General features: G+C 44.1%; 1 protein-coding gene across 11 annotated transcripts in view; it reads right to left on the bottom strand.

Moving 5' to 3' along the window:
* The window catches only part of LINGO1 (leucine rich repeat and Ig domain containing 1), a 512521-nt gene that overhangs the window by 314547 nt on the left and 181786 nt on the right, over positions 1-16188 (bottom strand). For all 11 annotated transcript variants that reach the window (XR_002087061.2, XR_009455599.1, XR_002087062.2 and 8 more), the window contains one exon: positions 11602-11644. The gene's annotated coding sequence lies outside the window, so the exon portion shown is untranslated. The remainder of the gene's footprint in view (positions 1-11601; positions 11645-16188) is intronic.

Raw genomic sequence — 16188 nt, 5'->3', positions numbered from 1 at the left:
TGAATCTTTAATCAAATGGAGGGTTCTAAATAGCAATCTTAGATCCTCCTGTCACATGGACACATCATCTACAGACTGTTCCTGTGACAGCACAAGGTCCTGAGCAGATCTAACACAAGAAATTTAAATCAGTGGGGACACAAGAATGGACCCATCCAAGCCGGTGTGTATTAGCAGAGCAAAATGGTCGGCACAGAACAAGCTGGATTTTTAGATCTGATAGGTTTGGATATGGAAGCAAAGCACAATCCCCAAAGCAATTCTAAAAATGGCCAAAAGGGCAAACTCACATTTCACTATGACTTGGCATGGCTCCCTCCAGTCAATAGAGGTGCAGCTGAACTATACCAGGGGAGGGGCTTCCCATATGTATTCAACATCCAGCATGACAATCATGCAAGTAGGTCGAAGATCATCAGGGATACAGAGGCACATCTTCAGATAAAAGACATCCTACAAATTAAAGGGGCTGAGATATATTCACTCAGCTACATCATAAGTGGATGTCCATATTTTCAGAAGTCCTAGGACTGTTTTCACTATACATTTTTTTTCTTATTTCACAGACACACTGACTATTTACTTCAACTGGATATTTAAGGCATCAGTTCCCACCTGCATGGTTTTTTCCAGCATGATACCCCTTTATAAAGTAACAGAACACAGAGGCACAAACCTACAGAAAGATGTTTACTGCAAAAGTGGTGATATATCTGGTTCATTGGGAATGACTTTAGAGTCAACATAACTAGATCTTTTTCAACACACCTCCTCTCCTTAGGAGACTTCTGTGGTCCATTGGAATGAGGAGTGAGGAAGCTGGTCTTATTCTAGAAACAGCAGGTAAGAAGGGTTTACTGTAGTAAGCTAATTTGTGTTTCTGAAGGTAGGAACTGTGCTTATAATCTAGGCAGGCATGGCCCCAAACCTGTATAGTGCTACTTGCTTGCCTCAGCAGTTCGCTGTCCTGGGTTGTGGGTGTTCTATTTCATGGATGTGTGACTAGCCCAACCTGTCCCACTACTTTGGACCCCTGACTAAGGCATCTTGTGAACTTCTTGCTGAAAACCACAGCAAGATACCAAAAGCCTTCCAGGCTACTTTCAAGAGGGAACCCTTATTCTGGAGATGCTTAACTCCAGCCTGTGTTGGTTTCAACCCCTTTTGCTCTGGCTGGTATCATGGAGCATAACCTGGGCTTGCAGCAGCAGTGTTAAACTTTGGTATGGTTCTGCATCCGGCCATTGTGATGAATTAGCCAGAGATTCAGGCATTTCATGCAGCTGCCTTTCCCTCTGCCAGCATGACAATGTGATTAATTTTCAGCACCGATTAAGCTCATTTATCACACCCACGTGACTGCCATGTAGCCTGAGGGGTTGGGGGAGATCATATGGGAAGGTAGCAGAGGAAAAAGAAATACAAGAAAGGCAGGAGGCAACCAAGGAGAGGAGGAAGCCAAGCTCAGGGCATCGACCAGGAACATGGTTTGCCACATTAGAGTACAGTGATCTATGTTGAAGAGAAAAGGCCCAGTGTGGGCAGGGAGTTTTTCTGTATGCTAGGCACACATGGAGGATGCTGGGGCGAGCAGTAAGAAGATTTGGGTGAGGAAAGCCCTGAGCTGAATATACTACACTCAGTCAATTTTTCCACCACCACTGCATGCTGCACTCCCTGTATCTCTCTCTCGCTTCCCCAGCACTTCCTTTCCCAGCCTCTTAATTCTTCTGCCTCGCATTCTCTTCACTTCCCTTTTCGTTCTTTGCAAACTATCCTACTCTTTAAACACATTGGTTTCTTCTCCCAGACTTCCTGGAGACTGAGCTCAAGAGCTTGCTGCCCTGGCTAAGGATTCTCTTGAACAGCTCCTCAGACCTGAGGACTGCTTCCTATTTATTTACAACTGTTTCCTATGTATTTATTCCGCAACTTGCTGAATAACTGTTTCCTATTTATTCATTCAGCAACTCACTAACAAGTTTGCAGAAGCTCTGGAGGAGGAGTTGGATTCTACTCCCATGCCAGATATGCTTACCTGGGGAAGTCAATGGAGCTGCACAAGGCGCATTTGGCCTCGTGTGTGTAGGAAGGTTATAGATTTATTGAACCTGAGATTAAAGACCTCAGAAGAGTCAAATGACAGATACTGTGAGCATAATAAAGGCTTTACTCCAGTGTCCCTGAGGAATCTTCATAAGAGGTAGGTTCTCAAAGTTAGTTCAAGCTTGATCTTTGGGGTTCAAATCTCAATCCTGACATGAAAAGATCATCCATTCAGACTGTATATTTGTTTGCAAACTGGAGTGTCTCCATACAGCTTTGCTAAAGCCAATACCAACCCAATGAAGCTGTTAGAACTGCAGTAGATGGCTTTTCAAACAAGCACCAGCTCTATGATTTGGAAGGAGTCTGCAGTTGTCTGGAGTTTCTGGCTTTTGGCTCAGCCCTTCATTCAAATCAGCCTCTATGCAATTTGGCCATACTGGGTTCTGTCTTTGGTTGTGTTCCATTTCTGCTCTCAGGGTTGTTCCATGTACCACAGGGATACGTACACCACCTTTGGAAGATCTATACTGATGAGGAGTCTTTGGCTTCCTTCTAACTTTTGGTCTGGTACCAATGGGAAGAGCTATCAAATTGGCTCCTCCCAGCCATCTGCTTGTGATTCACATACAGACCTAAAATTCTGAGTTCTGATTTGATATGCCACAGATTGTGTGAAACCTGGGATTACTGCACTGGAAGCTATCTTCACAGGTTGTAATTAAATCTACACTCAGTGGCACCTAAAATAGGGGGAAGGAGAATTTTGTCATTAAACATTCTACCTTACTATTGCTGGATTAACAGGTCTAGCACCCAGGTCTGGGCCAATGGCAAGAAGGTTTCCATCAAGTTCACTGGTGGCCACATGGCTACTGGAAAAGGCATAGTGAGCTACTGTAAGACTGCTTTGGCCAACTATAAGTCTGCTGAAGAATGGGTTTCTTTAAAAAAAACCCCCAAACAACCAGCAAGTGCACCTTGGGAAAGGCCTTTGCTCAGCCAGGAGCTAAACAGTTTGAACAAATGGCAGGAGCTGTTTACATGACAACTTTTACTGGGTGACTTAACAGCAGGACACTGAAAGACTCAGGCTTACAAAGCTGAAAGGGATCGCAGAGATCATCTAATGCAAACTGGAGGTGATGCTATTGCACTGTTTTTTTTCTGTAGTTGTAAACTATCTTCACTTCTCCCACCCTCTTCTTCTCTTAGGTGCTTTACCCCTTCACTGCTCCCATCAGCACTTCACCAGTGCCTGCACCTTCCAGCTTCTGCTGTCTCATACAACTTCACTCAGTTCCCCAGCCCTCCAAACCCTTCAGCAATTCAGAAGCTCTTAAGACACCAGATTTAGGTACTACTTGCGCAAGAACAAATTCTCCAGTTACTCAAGTATTTCCAACTCACTCTTCATTTTGTCATGTTGCCAGGAAAACAGGATCTTCTGTGGAAGCCTCTTGAACAGGCTGAAGATGGTATGATGGCTACAAACTATTGGCTATGGAGGTTTTATGGTATTTACATGGGTCACATGGGCCACATGTAGCTACGCTACATTCATTGGCTTGAGTACTTGCAGCCCCAAGTATTTTGGGGTGCCTATATACATGCTCTGATGCGTTTAATTAGAACGTGTCAGAGCAGACTCGATTAATTGAGCCTGCTGGAACATTTTAATTAAAACACTCCCATGTGCTGCAGCAACACGTGTATTCAGCATCTCCATGTTTCAAAATGGCAGTGGGGGGTACTTTAACTAAAACTTGTCTAATGTGCTTTAGTTCAAGTGCTCCCACATCCATTTTGAAATTCAGGATGCTGAATACATGTGATGCTGCAGCATTTTAAATTAGAGTGGCTATCCAGGAACTGCTCTAATTAAAATACACCCCTCCCCTTCCTCTGCCGCCCTGGAGCACGTGTATAGACACCCTTGGTTTCTAAGTACAGTGCAAACAGACAGTCCAAATAGCTTTCCTGGAGATGAGCTGGCTGCCTCATCTACACAGGAACAGAGGAAATGCCAGGTTGAGACCAGTGGACTTTTTAGTCTATCATCTTACCTCCAGCCATGGTCAATACCCAATGCTCAGAGAAAACATATGCCACAAACCAACCAGATATGCACTACGTGGTGAAAATAAATTCCTTCCTCATCTCTGTGGGGATCACCTTAAACATGAGACTTGCCTACCAGTAGCTGCACCTGCATTAGCTGCTAATGGCTATGAAAATGAAGCCATTAGAAAAGGCCACAGCATGCTACTCAAAGGCCTCTTGCAGCAGGGAGTACCACAGATTGACTACGTACCATCAGCAGCATTCCCTTTCTATCACCATCTCCTAGCTGGCTGTTTCTTTCATTAATGGAAATCTTGTTCAGACACCCCTGGCTATTTACTGTGAGTGCTGCCTCTTGCCTCATCATGTCGCTGACAATGAGGAGTGACCTGAACAATTAGTCTGAGCCAGTCACACAGGAGATATGCCTGCTGCTCTTAGTTCCTTACTAAGACAGCAGAAAGGATTGCAGAAGAAAAACAACAGGAGGATGCAAGACAATGTCGCCTTACTCCCTTCATGTTCCTCTTCTTTCTCTGTGCTCTCTGTGTGCAATTTCCACTCAATTCCCCATGCATAACTTACACTGCTTCTAAATTTGGCCCTCCATGTTGTGCCTCTGATACAGGGGTGAAGAGACCCATCCACACTCTGCCTGGAGGTTTATGTAGGAACAGAGATTTCCCTGCCCATCCTGAGCATACCGGTTTCTGCTGTACATGAACCTGCAAGTAGCCTGCAAGACTGCCAGCCTCCTAAATGAATTCATTCACAGGGAAGTGAGAAAGTTCATGCTGAAGCACCAAGGCACATAAGGGACAGTAAATTAGATTGAGACAGTCAATATGCTGAGGCTGCCAATGTCGGGAGCAAGCTGTAAATATGGTTTGAGCCTCTTGATTGTTCCACTGTGATGAAATAAATCATATTCCAGGTCTGTTCACACATTCCAGATGAAATGGGTCTGTGCAGTATGGGCATAAGGGAAGCCACTAACCTTGCTGAAGTCTTTTGGACCCTACAGCCAGTTCTCAGACAGAGACACTTACAGTCAGCATCTCACCCAGGTGTGCTCTCAGATCACATTAATTTTTAAATGTTGATAGAGGTAGGGCTAAAATAGGTGTTATGTGGCCATCCAGGACCAGAAGAAATTCCAAGCCACTGTGTTAGTGATTTCTTCAAGAGCTAGGTTTGGATTTCAACTATACAAAATTAAAGTCTGGAGTTAAGTCTACTGATGTCCAGGTGTAACGGACTGGAATGCAGCCCCTCCTCTTCCCTAGTCTCAATGGAATCACACTGAGAAAGGTATATATTTCTTTCACACCACTTTTTCCAACCCTGGCAATCACATTTCCCCTACCATCCCTCCCCCAACACACACACTTTTATCCAGGCCCTTCAGGCGATTCGCTGGGTTTGAAGGTGTTGTATTGAACTCAACAGCAGGAACCGCATGATCGAAAATGGAAAGGCCTTTCTTGGAACAAGCAGAGATATTAACAAGTACATCGCACAGAACCTAGAGAAGAATCCTCTAATGAAAGGTATGCCTTCAGCCCAGCTCAGCTATCTTCTCTTGTCATTAGGCACTTTTTCTGCCCTTGCTAAGGATGTCTGAATAATTTGCCAGTCTGGTGTTGCCATATAAATATGTATTTTCCTTGGGAAAAGTGCTAATACTGTCCCATAGGGAAAGGCAGAGGGGCCATTCCATACTGAGCTGCTCTTGCACACAGAGGGACAGACTAAGGTCACAGAGCTGTAACCCACTGAAGCTGTTTTTGCAAGCAGCTTATCAGGCATAGGATTTTCACAGCTTGCCTGGCTTCTAATTCTTAAGACCCTTCAAATCCCTGTGCCAGGTACCTCTCTCATTACTGTGGTCAGGAGTGGGGTGGTTAAGGTCAAAGGGAGTTGGGAGCTGCTGGTATTTGACACTTAATAAACAAATACTACAGGTGCTGCTTAGGTGCCTACAGCAACATACCCACCTGCTGTGAGACACCGACCCACATGTGATTTTACAGGAGTGAGCAAAGGAGTCAGTCATCAGCAAGGCCAAGTGTAGAACCTGAAGCCTGCCTACTCCATCATGCCTCCAAGGGGCAGTGTTTCGACTTTCTTTTCCCCTCAGCCAATAGGGCTACAATCAAACAGAAAGAAGCAGGGCACTTCTATCAACCTCCCATCTGCCTATAACAGGATTTTGGAATAAAGCTGATACAGTGGCAGATTAAAACTGGATCCTCTTTAAGGTAGAAATCTGACACTGCTGCAGAAGGGGGATCTTGCATTGTTGCCTTCCAGATGCCAAGCATCGTACTGACAGCTAGTCATCTCCCCGACTACTACTCAGGTCTGCAGAATCTTTCTGTCCTGCCTGGATGAGGGATGTCTTATGTCCTCATTTCACAGCAGGGAGGCATCCATTCATCATCTTCAGCCCTGCCACTCTTCTGCATGCTTCTCCCAGCAACCTACTTGCCACATACAGCTCCACCTCCAGTTAAGTGCTGACCGTGTGCTGGCTACTGCATAAGACACTGTCTCAATATACTTACAGGTCAGCTAAACAGATAGATAATGTAAAGGGCATTGAGATGCATAACAGAAGGCTTTATGTTTTCTTCTCTTCTGTCTCTAGTCTCACCAGGGAGTCGTAGCAGGCTTACTGGAGGGGATTAACTTTAGTGGGCCTCATGTCAGCATGATGAGAAGCCATTATGCCAGAAGGTCAGACCAGGATACACAAGCTGAACTTGAAAGAAAGCCACAAACCACAAAAAGCAGAAGAACAGGAATAGCTTCTCCCCTTCCAGTGGAGGAAAGACCTTGAAAGGGGAAGATGACAGGAAGAGCTGGACTGGCAGTAGTTTGAAACAGAGGTGTGAGGATTATAAAAGCTGCAATGTTTTGGTTGATCTGGGTCCTCATCCATCTCGTCTTAGTTTAGCTCTGCAGTCATTACCTTAGCCAGTGATTAGATATGTTTGCAGGGACATCACTCATATGTAAAATGTGTGGCTATATACCAAATCTTTTTATATGTGGCAGAGTTGGCTGCAGGCCCACCAGTAGCTTACCAATTCCAGTATTTCAGCAGAATGAACTCTAGCAAGAGGCTTCCCCACAAATATTTTTCTGTACTCCTAAATGCATTCACTTTGACTGCTCAGATGCCTCTTGTGGAGGCTTCCCTCAAGTGAATGGGTTTACAAGTATTTATAGTGGAACATCAGTTCTAAGAATTATTCAGCTATGGTCATCCAACCAAGGAAGAGAAACACCGTGCGACTTGCCTCCAATCATGGCAGCTTGCATTTCAAATCCCAAATGCTTCCAAGCAAGCAACAGGCCAAGAATTAGTCAAATAAGGTATCTGGCAAGTCATTTTGAACAACTAAATCTATTCATGGACAATTTGCCAGCTGAAAGAAGTAGAAGTCATTAAATACATTTGCTACAAATTATTTGCTTGGTATCTAACAGTAGCTATACTAGATGCTTCAGAGAAAGGAATAAGACTGTGCAGTGCTCAATAAACTCCACCCCATTATAAGTTTATTAGCATTCAGAGTCTCATTTGTTTTACTGGATCACAAAAACAGACAGCATGCTGGTGAAAAGAAGTCTATAATATCACAGTCCCTGCCATGTTGTACTCTTGTCAGTTCTGCTAATGCAACTCACTGGCAAGGGTGTTATTACAGGTCCTCATGTGTACCTAGTCTAGAGGATAGGAATTTATTGCTGCCTTGGCTAGTGGGTCCAGCTCTAGCTGAATCTGGGGCTCAAGTACTGACAGAAGTCCCAAGTTGGATCCCTATGTGCTGATCATCAGGTCCCCCTCCCCCTAAAGAAAATTAAACTTTTGAGCATGGCAGTGGAAGAGGCACAGCAAAACAAAAGCCACCCGTGGGTGGAGAACAGGAAGAGGAAGATTTGTTAGGCAACGATTTGTTAATGAAGAGAACCTCCAGTTTAACTATTGCCCACAACCTGTAGCCTGTGAAAAATCCCACCACCATTGCCCAAGCATAGCCAATGCAGCAATGTACAGCAAAATCTTTGCCCTACTGCACTGGTGGTTTAAGACTAAGACAATGAAAAGGTCCCCTGTGTACTTGTGCACTACTAAAGCTCTCTAATTAGCTGCAAGGTTTCAGTTTATATTGTTTCTTGAAGCATTTAAGGAAGGCACACTAAAGCCACCACAAACATCTGTCCTTTGTTTGGGGGAACCACAGTTCTAGGCCTTGCCTTCGTTAAGCTTTTTTGGTTGCCTCATACTCAGGGTAGACCAGGTTTCCCATCTCTCGTGTTGTGTCTTCTGAGCAGAATGAGACAGCTATACTGAAGGGAAATAAAATGGAGTTGAATTGCCATTATGTGTAAGCGAGCAGATCACGTACCCAGCTTAGGCTATGGGGAAGTCAAGAGGACATGACCCAAAACCGCTAGGCTACAGCAAACTGGAACAATCCTGTCCTAGTCCAGTGAAAGCAGAAAATTAGTGTAAAAACAATTCTGAGCAGGTCACGTACTGGCCTGCTGAGTCAGCCCAGAACGGGACGTGACCCTGTGGTTACAAGCTAGAAGAAACCCCCTAAACTAACACTGCTACACTAAAAATAAGTAGAAACATGCGTATTACTAACAAAGTCATGGCAAATGCTGATTGGTATATGCTGTTGCTGTGCTTATGATGTCATATTTTCTATATGAACTCGCCTCACCTATTGTACGGGGTCAGACCTCTTCACAATTCTCCAATTGTGTATGAGTCTGTCCAGAATGCATTCTCTAATAAACCAAGTTCTTTTTAATTTTGAGTAGTCTGTTCATCTGAGCCTCCACCCAACGAACCAGGGACAAGTTTTCCCCAACAATACCAGCAGCCTTAAAAGGATGGCCTACCTGGGGCACCAACCACCACTGCTATCATTGGGGCTGAGTAATGAAGAGTTTATAGTAATATGCTCAAGCCAACCTCCTTAAGGTGACAGCAGATCTCACTTGGATGAGGCAGATAAAGGATGAGATGCTTACTCCTGTTATACATGAAGGTCTGTTATATTCTTTTGGGTTTAAGTAAAGCAATGAAAGCCATTTTGTTACCTTGAATACTAACCCCTTGCCTCAATCAATCAGCCATCGAATAAGTCTAAAGTTTAAAAGGAAGTTTCATACAGAAAGATCTGGTTACTCAGATTCTATGGGTAACTTATTTTGCCCAGGATGGGTCCGTGTGTGCCCCTATACAAAGACCCACTGAATTAATGCTGGTTTTTTTTCCAGGCTATGACAGACACCCAATAAATGACGGCACACATGCCCTGTCTGAACTTCATAGTTCTGTCCAACTTTTCCATGATGCAATTTTCATGTTAACAGGTCCTAATATAAATAAACTTAAAAAAAACTGGTCAGATTCTCAGGTAATGTAATTGGGAGTGTCTTCACTGCCTTTAAAAGAGCCATATGAAATGGCCACTAGCTCTAAAGCTGCTCCCTCATTTCTGAGAGATGTTACATTCATGTTTCACCAAGATAATTTTCAACTTGTCAATAGTGAAATGGTCATGAGCATTGTGCCCCAGGGACCATCTTTAACACGCTGGGACAACTGCACAAGATTCAAGAAAGGGGTAACCTGGATATGTTCACTCTTCTATGTGCCCATCTGGTAAGTGCAGATTTGTCTGCTGCTCATTCTGAACACACAGGAACGTGATTTAGTAGCGCTTTCTCTCATCTTTTTCCCCTTCTAAATGAAGTCATTCCCCTATGTAAACACTCCTTTTTGCTCTGTGCCATCATTACATCTAGTTACTCTGCAAGATAAATAAGCCTAGATGTTATCCAGAATTCATCATGACTGTCTAAGACTATTAAAACCAACAGTGATACTTTATTGACTCTAAAGAACTTCTGTATGTTAAAAAACACACCTCAAATTTAATTTGCCTCCTTGTCAGTGGTTTCTAGAAACCAATTAGTTTGGGACATCACATTTTAGGACTTCAACCTTTCATACAAGGTATAGCAGGGTGTTAGTACTAGGGGCACTTTTGTTTCCTCTTATTCTCCACTTGGAGGTGGAGCCGAGTCTCTGTGGCTGAACTAGATGGATCCTAGAATTAACAGGAAAATAACCAGGTTTAATAAACTTCCCATGCAATTTGCCATCACATCTGTGTGGCAAAATGAAAACAAGTGAAATGACTAGGTAGCTGTGGAAGAGCACCCGCTATGGCATGGTTTGAAACAAGCCCGTCACTGGAAAGGTTACAGATGACGACATTGTCTCGCCTGGTGCAGGTAAAGCCAGGACTCCTGCCTTTCTGACTGTTCACATTTTCTTACAGAACCAAACTGCTCCATTTGTTCTTTATCTAAACCTTGCTCCTTTGCAAGGCCCTGAGGGGAATTGCTGCTCTATTCCTACATATCACTTTGCCTTCTGATCTTTCAAAAGGTCTCCTGAATCCTGCCCTTAGGAATATCTGAGCCTCCACAATGATTTTGAGGCATCCCTGCTTTTATTTAAATCATCATGTCAATTTCTCAATTGAAGTTTTCAGTTTTCATCCATCAAAGTTTACCCAGGAAGAATGGAGGGTGCCCGTTCTGTTTCCTTTTGAAGATTACAGAAATGCAACAATAAAATTTGACTCTGCCATTGGCCATTCTCCCTCCCCACCCCACCACAGAACAGAAATAATTACACTTGCAGGCATGCAGACTCATTTTAAATGCTGTCGGGGCTGAAACCTTGGCAGAGCTGAGTCTTGGCACATACCTCCATTTTAGTTTATAAACCCACCTAGTGGATGCCCGTTAGAAAGTTAATCTGTTGAAAGGCACCCCTGAATTCTGTTGGTGTAATTCAGGGGTGACCCTAATGAAGTCAATAGTCTTGCACCAGTCTTGGATTCAAATACAAAGGAAGGCCAAACTACCAGTTCTTCTGTTTTGCTTTAATAGACTCTTGAGCTAGTGGCTGTTGATTTCTATCTGACAAACCGAATCCCTGACCCCAGAGGTTCAAAGAAGAAGTAGCCCATCAATAGCCCACGATGTCCACTGCTGGTCCATCCCAAACAATACAATTACTGGGCTTGCTCAGTTTCATGAGTGTAAGTCTGTTGATTGTGATAGAGTTACTCCAGCACAGAGTGAACTATCAGGCCCCTTGTGTTTATCAGAGCATTTAGTGTTCACTAGTGCTACTCCAAAGAGAGAAAGGTAATTCAGCATCCATTAAAGAATGTTTTTCAATTATTTCAGCCATTCATAACCTTTCTAAAAGGTTCTTATAGACTCACCGAAACAGTAGACTTAAGTGCCAGTAACAGATGTATACATGTACCCCCCCAACACATATGCACATATTGACACAGAACAATGTGCAGTAACAAAAATAGAAGCTTCTGCACAAACTAGTACAGTAGTTCTGAGAGAAGGAAATATTGTGTCGCTTACCAGTGACAAAATCCTGAAAGGGCTTTTTGCTTCGGTAAGAGATCTACAAAGGAACAGAGAAACACGGTTCAGTAGGCAGATCATTCATGACCACAAGCGTTCTAGAAGGGTGGCATGGGAATGTCAGTTCAATTATAATCACACCTTAATGGGCAGGATCCATTCTTACACGCCCTGGCTACCTCTACTGATCACACTGTTGTAGTCATTCACCTGTAATGGAAATAACCCTACTTTGGCAATGCACTACATGTATGCGGCATGAAGCAGATAAGATTCACACTTAGATTCTTAGATTGAATTCTACAACCAGAAATGGAAAAGCAGTATATTAAAATGGTAGGAAAGAATTAACTGTCATTACTTAATTACTGAAGATAGGTTCTGTAACAGATAAGCAATAGATTTCTATTCATTCCTTAATAATTAAAGTCAGTTAAGATCCCAGATGTAGCTGAATATATTTAGATTTAAATACTAATAGCTATATTTTCAGTCACAGCTTCCAATTTTGCACGCTTGTGTGAACACAACCACTGGCTCTCAGAACTGGACAGGCATCCATCAAGCAAGCAGCAGGAGTTCCAAGCTCAGGTGCTAGGAGGATTGTAACCCTTCCTCTATTAATGTCTAGATGAGAGGAGCGCCTGAATTATTTTAGCTATTTCTACATGTGGTCACAGCATGGAAAAGATTGTAAGCCATTGGCACACACCAACTGAGCAGCTGGGAACTCTGTTGTAGGCTACGCACAGTCAAATACCAGGTTTTGCCTGCCTGTTACTGCAGCCTGATGATGAATAGAGTAGAATCAGATGCTAGTTAGACATATAGCCCTGGAGATGAAACAAACCTGGTCTGTCCCCTTACTCATACTGAAGGATCCTGGTTACTTGATCCCATTACAGAAGTGTATCCTATATTTAGAAGCAAGAAGTAGCTCAGGAAACCCCCCCACCACCACATGGCTTAGGATTCTGCAGTGCCAGCTCCATTGCAGAGCGGGTGAAGAACAATATGGACCGACTGAGTGCTTCTTGTTTTGCCTATGACAGGTGATGAGTTGGCTAACAATGTAATCCAGCCCACTCCATGCTGTGCCTTAGGCAACTGCAACATCTTCTACTGTTGCAGGAGAAATCCTGAACTCCTGCCATTGCAGAAAGAAAGGCCTCTGGGAGGAAGAGGGCAATTTAGGAAAATAAAAAAAAGGAATACATCTAAATCAAGGATTTTGGTGCATAACAGCAACACTGACCACCCAAACATTTCATATATATATGAAATGTATATATATCCATGGGACTTTTAAAAACAATATTAGTAGAGCATCTCAGCACTGTAGACAAATAAGGAAAAATATTTGTCATTTGCAATCTGGCACTATTTCCAAATGCTTCTGTTTTCTGCCACTTGCAAAAAAATGTATTCTCTCCAAAGTGTAGAATCTGAGTTTGTTCTGAAGCTTAGAATACAAAAAAAAGCATCACTGCAAGAAGGCAGACTAGAGGCCCATGGACTAAGCTCACAACTAAGGACCTGCACCATGCATGCAAGGCATATGTTGTGAACAGTTAACTACTGGGGAAAACAGCTACCAGGTTGGCAGAGGGGTTGGCTTGACTCTATCTGAATTAGCTGCATAACTTTTGCTTGGCCTCCCCTCCCCCCACTCAACCTCTCCCCTCTGCCCTCCCCCTCCCCTTCCACCTTTTTTTTTTTCTTTGCTCTGCACTCTCCATGATTGCTGGAAATCTGCTCCCTTTTGCTGAACCAGCCAAAGCAGCATATTCTTACAGAGACATGCTGTGCTCCCTTATGGAGATGGTTGCTTTTGTTCTTTCTTGTTCTTGTGCTCTCTCTACCCTGGCATTTTTCATAAAAGTTATGGCTACACTATAATCAGTGTGATTGCAAGAAGGGAAGGCATACCCCCACTGGCTTTAATCTCACTAACATGGGGAACAGCAGCAGCAGAGACAAGTTGGAACAAAATTCTGGAGCACCAAGGGATCCAGGTATGTGCCCAGGGTACTGATGGGTTTGTACAGCTGGCATTGAATTCCACATTATCACATATTCAGCATTACCTGTGCTATCTGGATTCAAGCCACTGCAGGAATGTCTACCTGTGTTGCAGTCACCTCTGATCACCATGTAGACATGTCACAATTCTCCTATTCCTGTGCAAACACTAGGGTCAGCTTGGGTAGAAAGAAGAATAGCAAAAATGCTGATGACTGGTTCACCTATGTCCTCTAAGCCTGTCTTGATGAAATGTAGTATCAAAGCATTCATCCTATATATCTTAGTCTTTAAGGAAACTCCTGGCAGTGCTATAGAGACCCATAGACCATAGAGAGGTTTCTAAAGAAGCTAATATTAACTCTGAGCCCTAATGCCCACTATTTAGTGCACCTCTCTCTAGCATGCTGCAGAACAGGAGGAAACACTGGTCCTTGGTGGCAAAGGTGGTTATAAAGGAATGGGTTTCAGTAAGCTCCTCAGAGGGACCCAAGCCCTGCAAAAAGAGACTGCACCTCAGTGCAGGACTCCTCAGGATTGTTGCTCAGGCTCCTACTATCAGGTTTCCTTCAGGTTCAGTTTGTCTCTGCTGCATTTCTTTCAGGTCTGGCCTTTCCTTGGGCCCCCTTTATTGCTTTTCCCAGCTTTGGCCCCTCCCCAGGCCAACTCACCATCCCTGGCTGCAGATTCTTGCTCAAAAGCTCTTTTCCTTTCCTCTGCCAGGGTCAGTCTGCCCAGCTCTTGCACTTATATATATCCCTCAGGTCCTGCCCCTTCTGGCCAGGGCAGCCCAGATGTTTAGAGGCCCAGACCTCTTTCCCTTTCTTTGTAATGGGATCAGGGGCATCCCATTACAAGGGATAAACTGGAAAAATCATAAATCCCTGAACACTGCCCTGCTTCAGGTTTCTTTTCCCATTGATAGGTCACATGGCTATAGATACCACTGGGAACAGACTCTATTTGAGTCAATCTCCTACCCTTAGAGAAACAGCAACCCACACTGAGTGCTCAGGAACTCCAAATATAACACCAGGTACCCAGGCAGTGTTGCTTCTCCAGGATCCTTGCCAGACTTTCTCAAGATTCATGCCCCATGCCTGCCCAGCAAATTGCCAAGGAGGACAAGCAGCACTGAGACTGCAGCAAAAGCTTTCCAGGTGGCAGTGTAATCACACTAACAAAAACTGGTCCTTTCCTCTCCCCCACCTTCCTTTTGCAAACACTGGGAGCTGCACAATTTGTTAAGATTGATCTCAGACCAAGGAGGAAGAGATAGACTCAATATAATTAACTCTGGTTTCCCTCTTGCTGGGCAAGGAGCTTTAAAAATTTAAAAGGGGGAAAACTATTCAGGGCCCTTTTAGTCCTGTCCCCCCCCATCCCTCCAGGCTATGAAAGGAAGCCATTCACAACACTGCATGTATAGCTCTCTCCCTTTTCCTCTCTCTTGGGCTACTTTGATTAAACAGAGGTTAAACATATTGGCTTCCAATGCTATTTTCACAGCAAGCATATGGGAGGCAGGGGATGCATCTACCAATCTTCCCAATGCCCCTGCTCCCAACCCCCTCCTCCCCTTTCCTGATATTCTCTCCTTATTCTACCGAGTTGGCCAGCCAGTCACTCTGGAACAGATATATTTCCGGAGAGAACGTGTTTTAAGGGAAGTGGCTGCCAATGCTCCTTTTGTTCATCAGTTCGGAGCCCTGCGGTATGAGAACAAGAAGCTGTTTAATGGAGTCGGTATTACAGGCAGGAGGGAGGTTTCTTCCAGATGTATTGTATCAGAGAAATCTAAAATAAGCAGAGCCCCTGAGGCCTGACCTTGTTGAAGGCACAGCAGGAAGATGCCAAAGCAGCTGACTAACTAAGGAAGCTGGCTGTATACCCTTTCTTCAGGCTCATGTGACACTACCTGGTTTCATGTGAAAACCCCATGCTACAAGTGAAGTCCTAGAAGATGCCATGTGCCATCACACTCCATGCCTGCACACCTGCAGACCTCCACCTGTGGGCAGCACAAGTGACAGACCAGGATGCTGTCCCCCCAAAGCAGCACAGTCCTCTATACTGAGGCCTAACTGGGATGTGTGACATAGCCAAGGGGGAACTATTTTATTCCAGGAGATGGCACTAGTGCATGATGGCTCAGGGGACTATTATTAAAACACAGGGCCTCGGGAACATAGCGCTTGTGGCCCAGGCTGAACAGTCAACTCATGGCTGTTCAGTGATTGCGGGGTTCAGTCACCCTGAAAGAAAAGAGGTGCAACCATCAAAAGACTACAGGCCAGTTCCCCCACACATGCCCACAGGCAGCTCTGCTCTAGGGTTGGACTGAAGGGAGATGTTCACACTTCGGTGGACTATTTTTTTGGGCTAAAAAGAGGGTTTCAGCCTTGCCCAGCTGGAACTTTCCACAGAAGAAAACTCATATTGTTTTCAGGAAAGAAAAGATTTGTTTCAAAAAATCAGTACTTCATAAATACTGGATGGGGCCATTATCAGATGTGCTACTCTCCTATCAATACTGAAATTCTTGAGTTAGCAAAAGGATTT

The sequence above is a fragment of the Alligator mississippiensis genome, chromosome 11 (genome assembly GCF_030867095.1).
Source record: "Alligator mississippiensis isolate rAllMis1 chromosome 11, rAllMis1, whole genome shotgun sequence".
NCBI lineage: Eukaryota > Metazoa > Chordata > Crocodylia > Alligatoridae > Alligator > Alligator mississippiensis.
The sequence above is the reverse complement of the archived record's forward strand: the minus strand, read 5'-3'. Positions and strand labels throughout refer to the sequence as shown.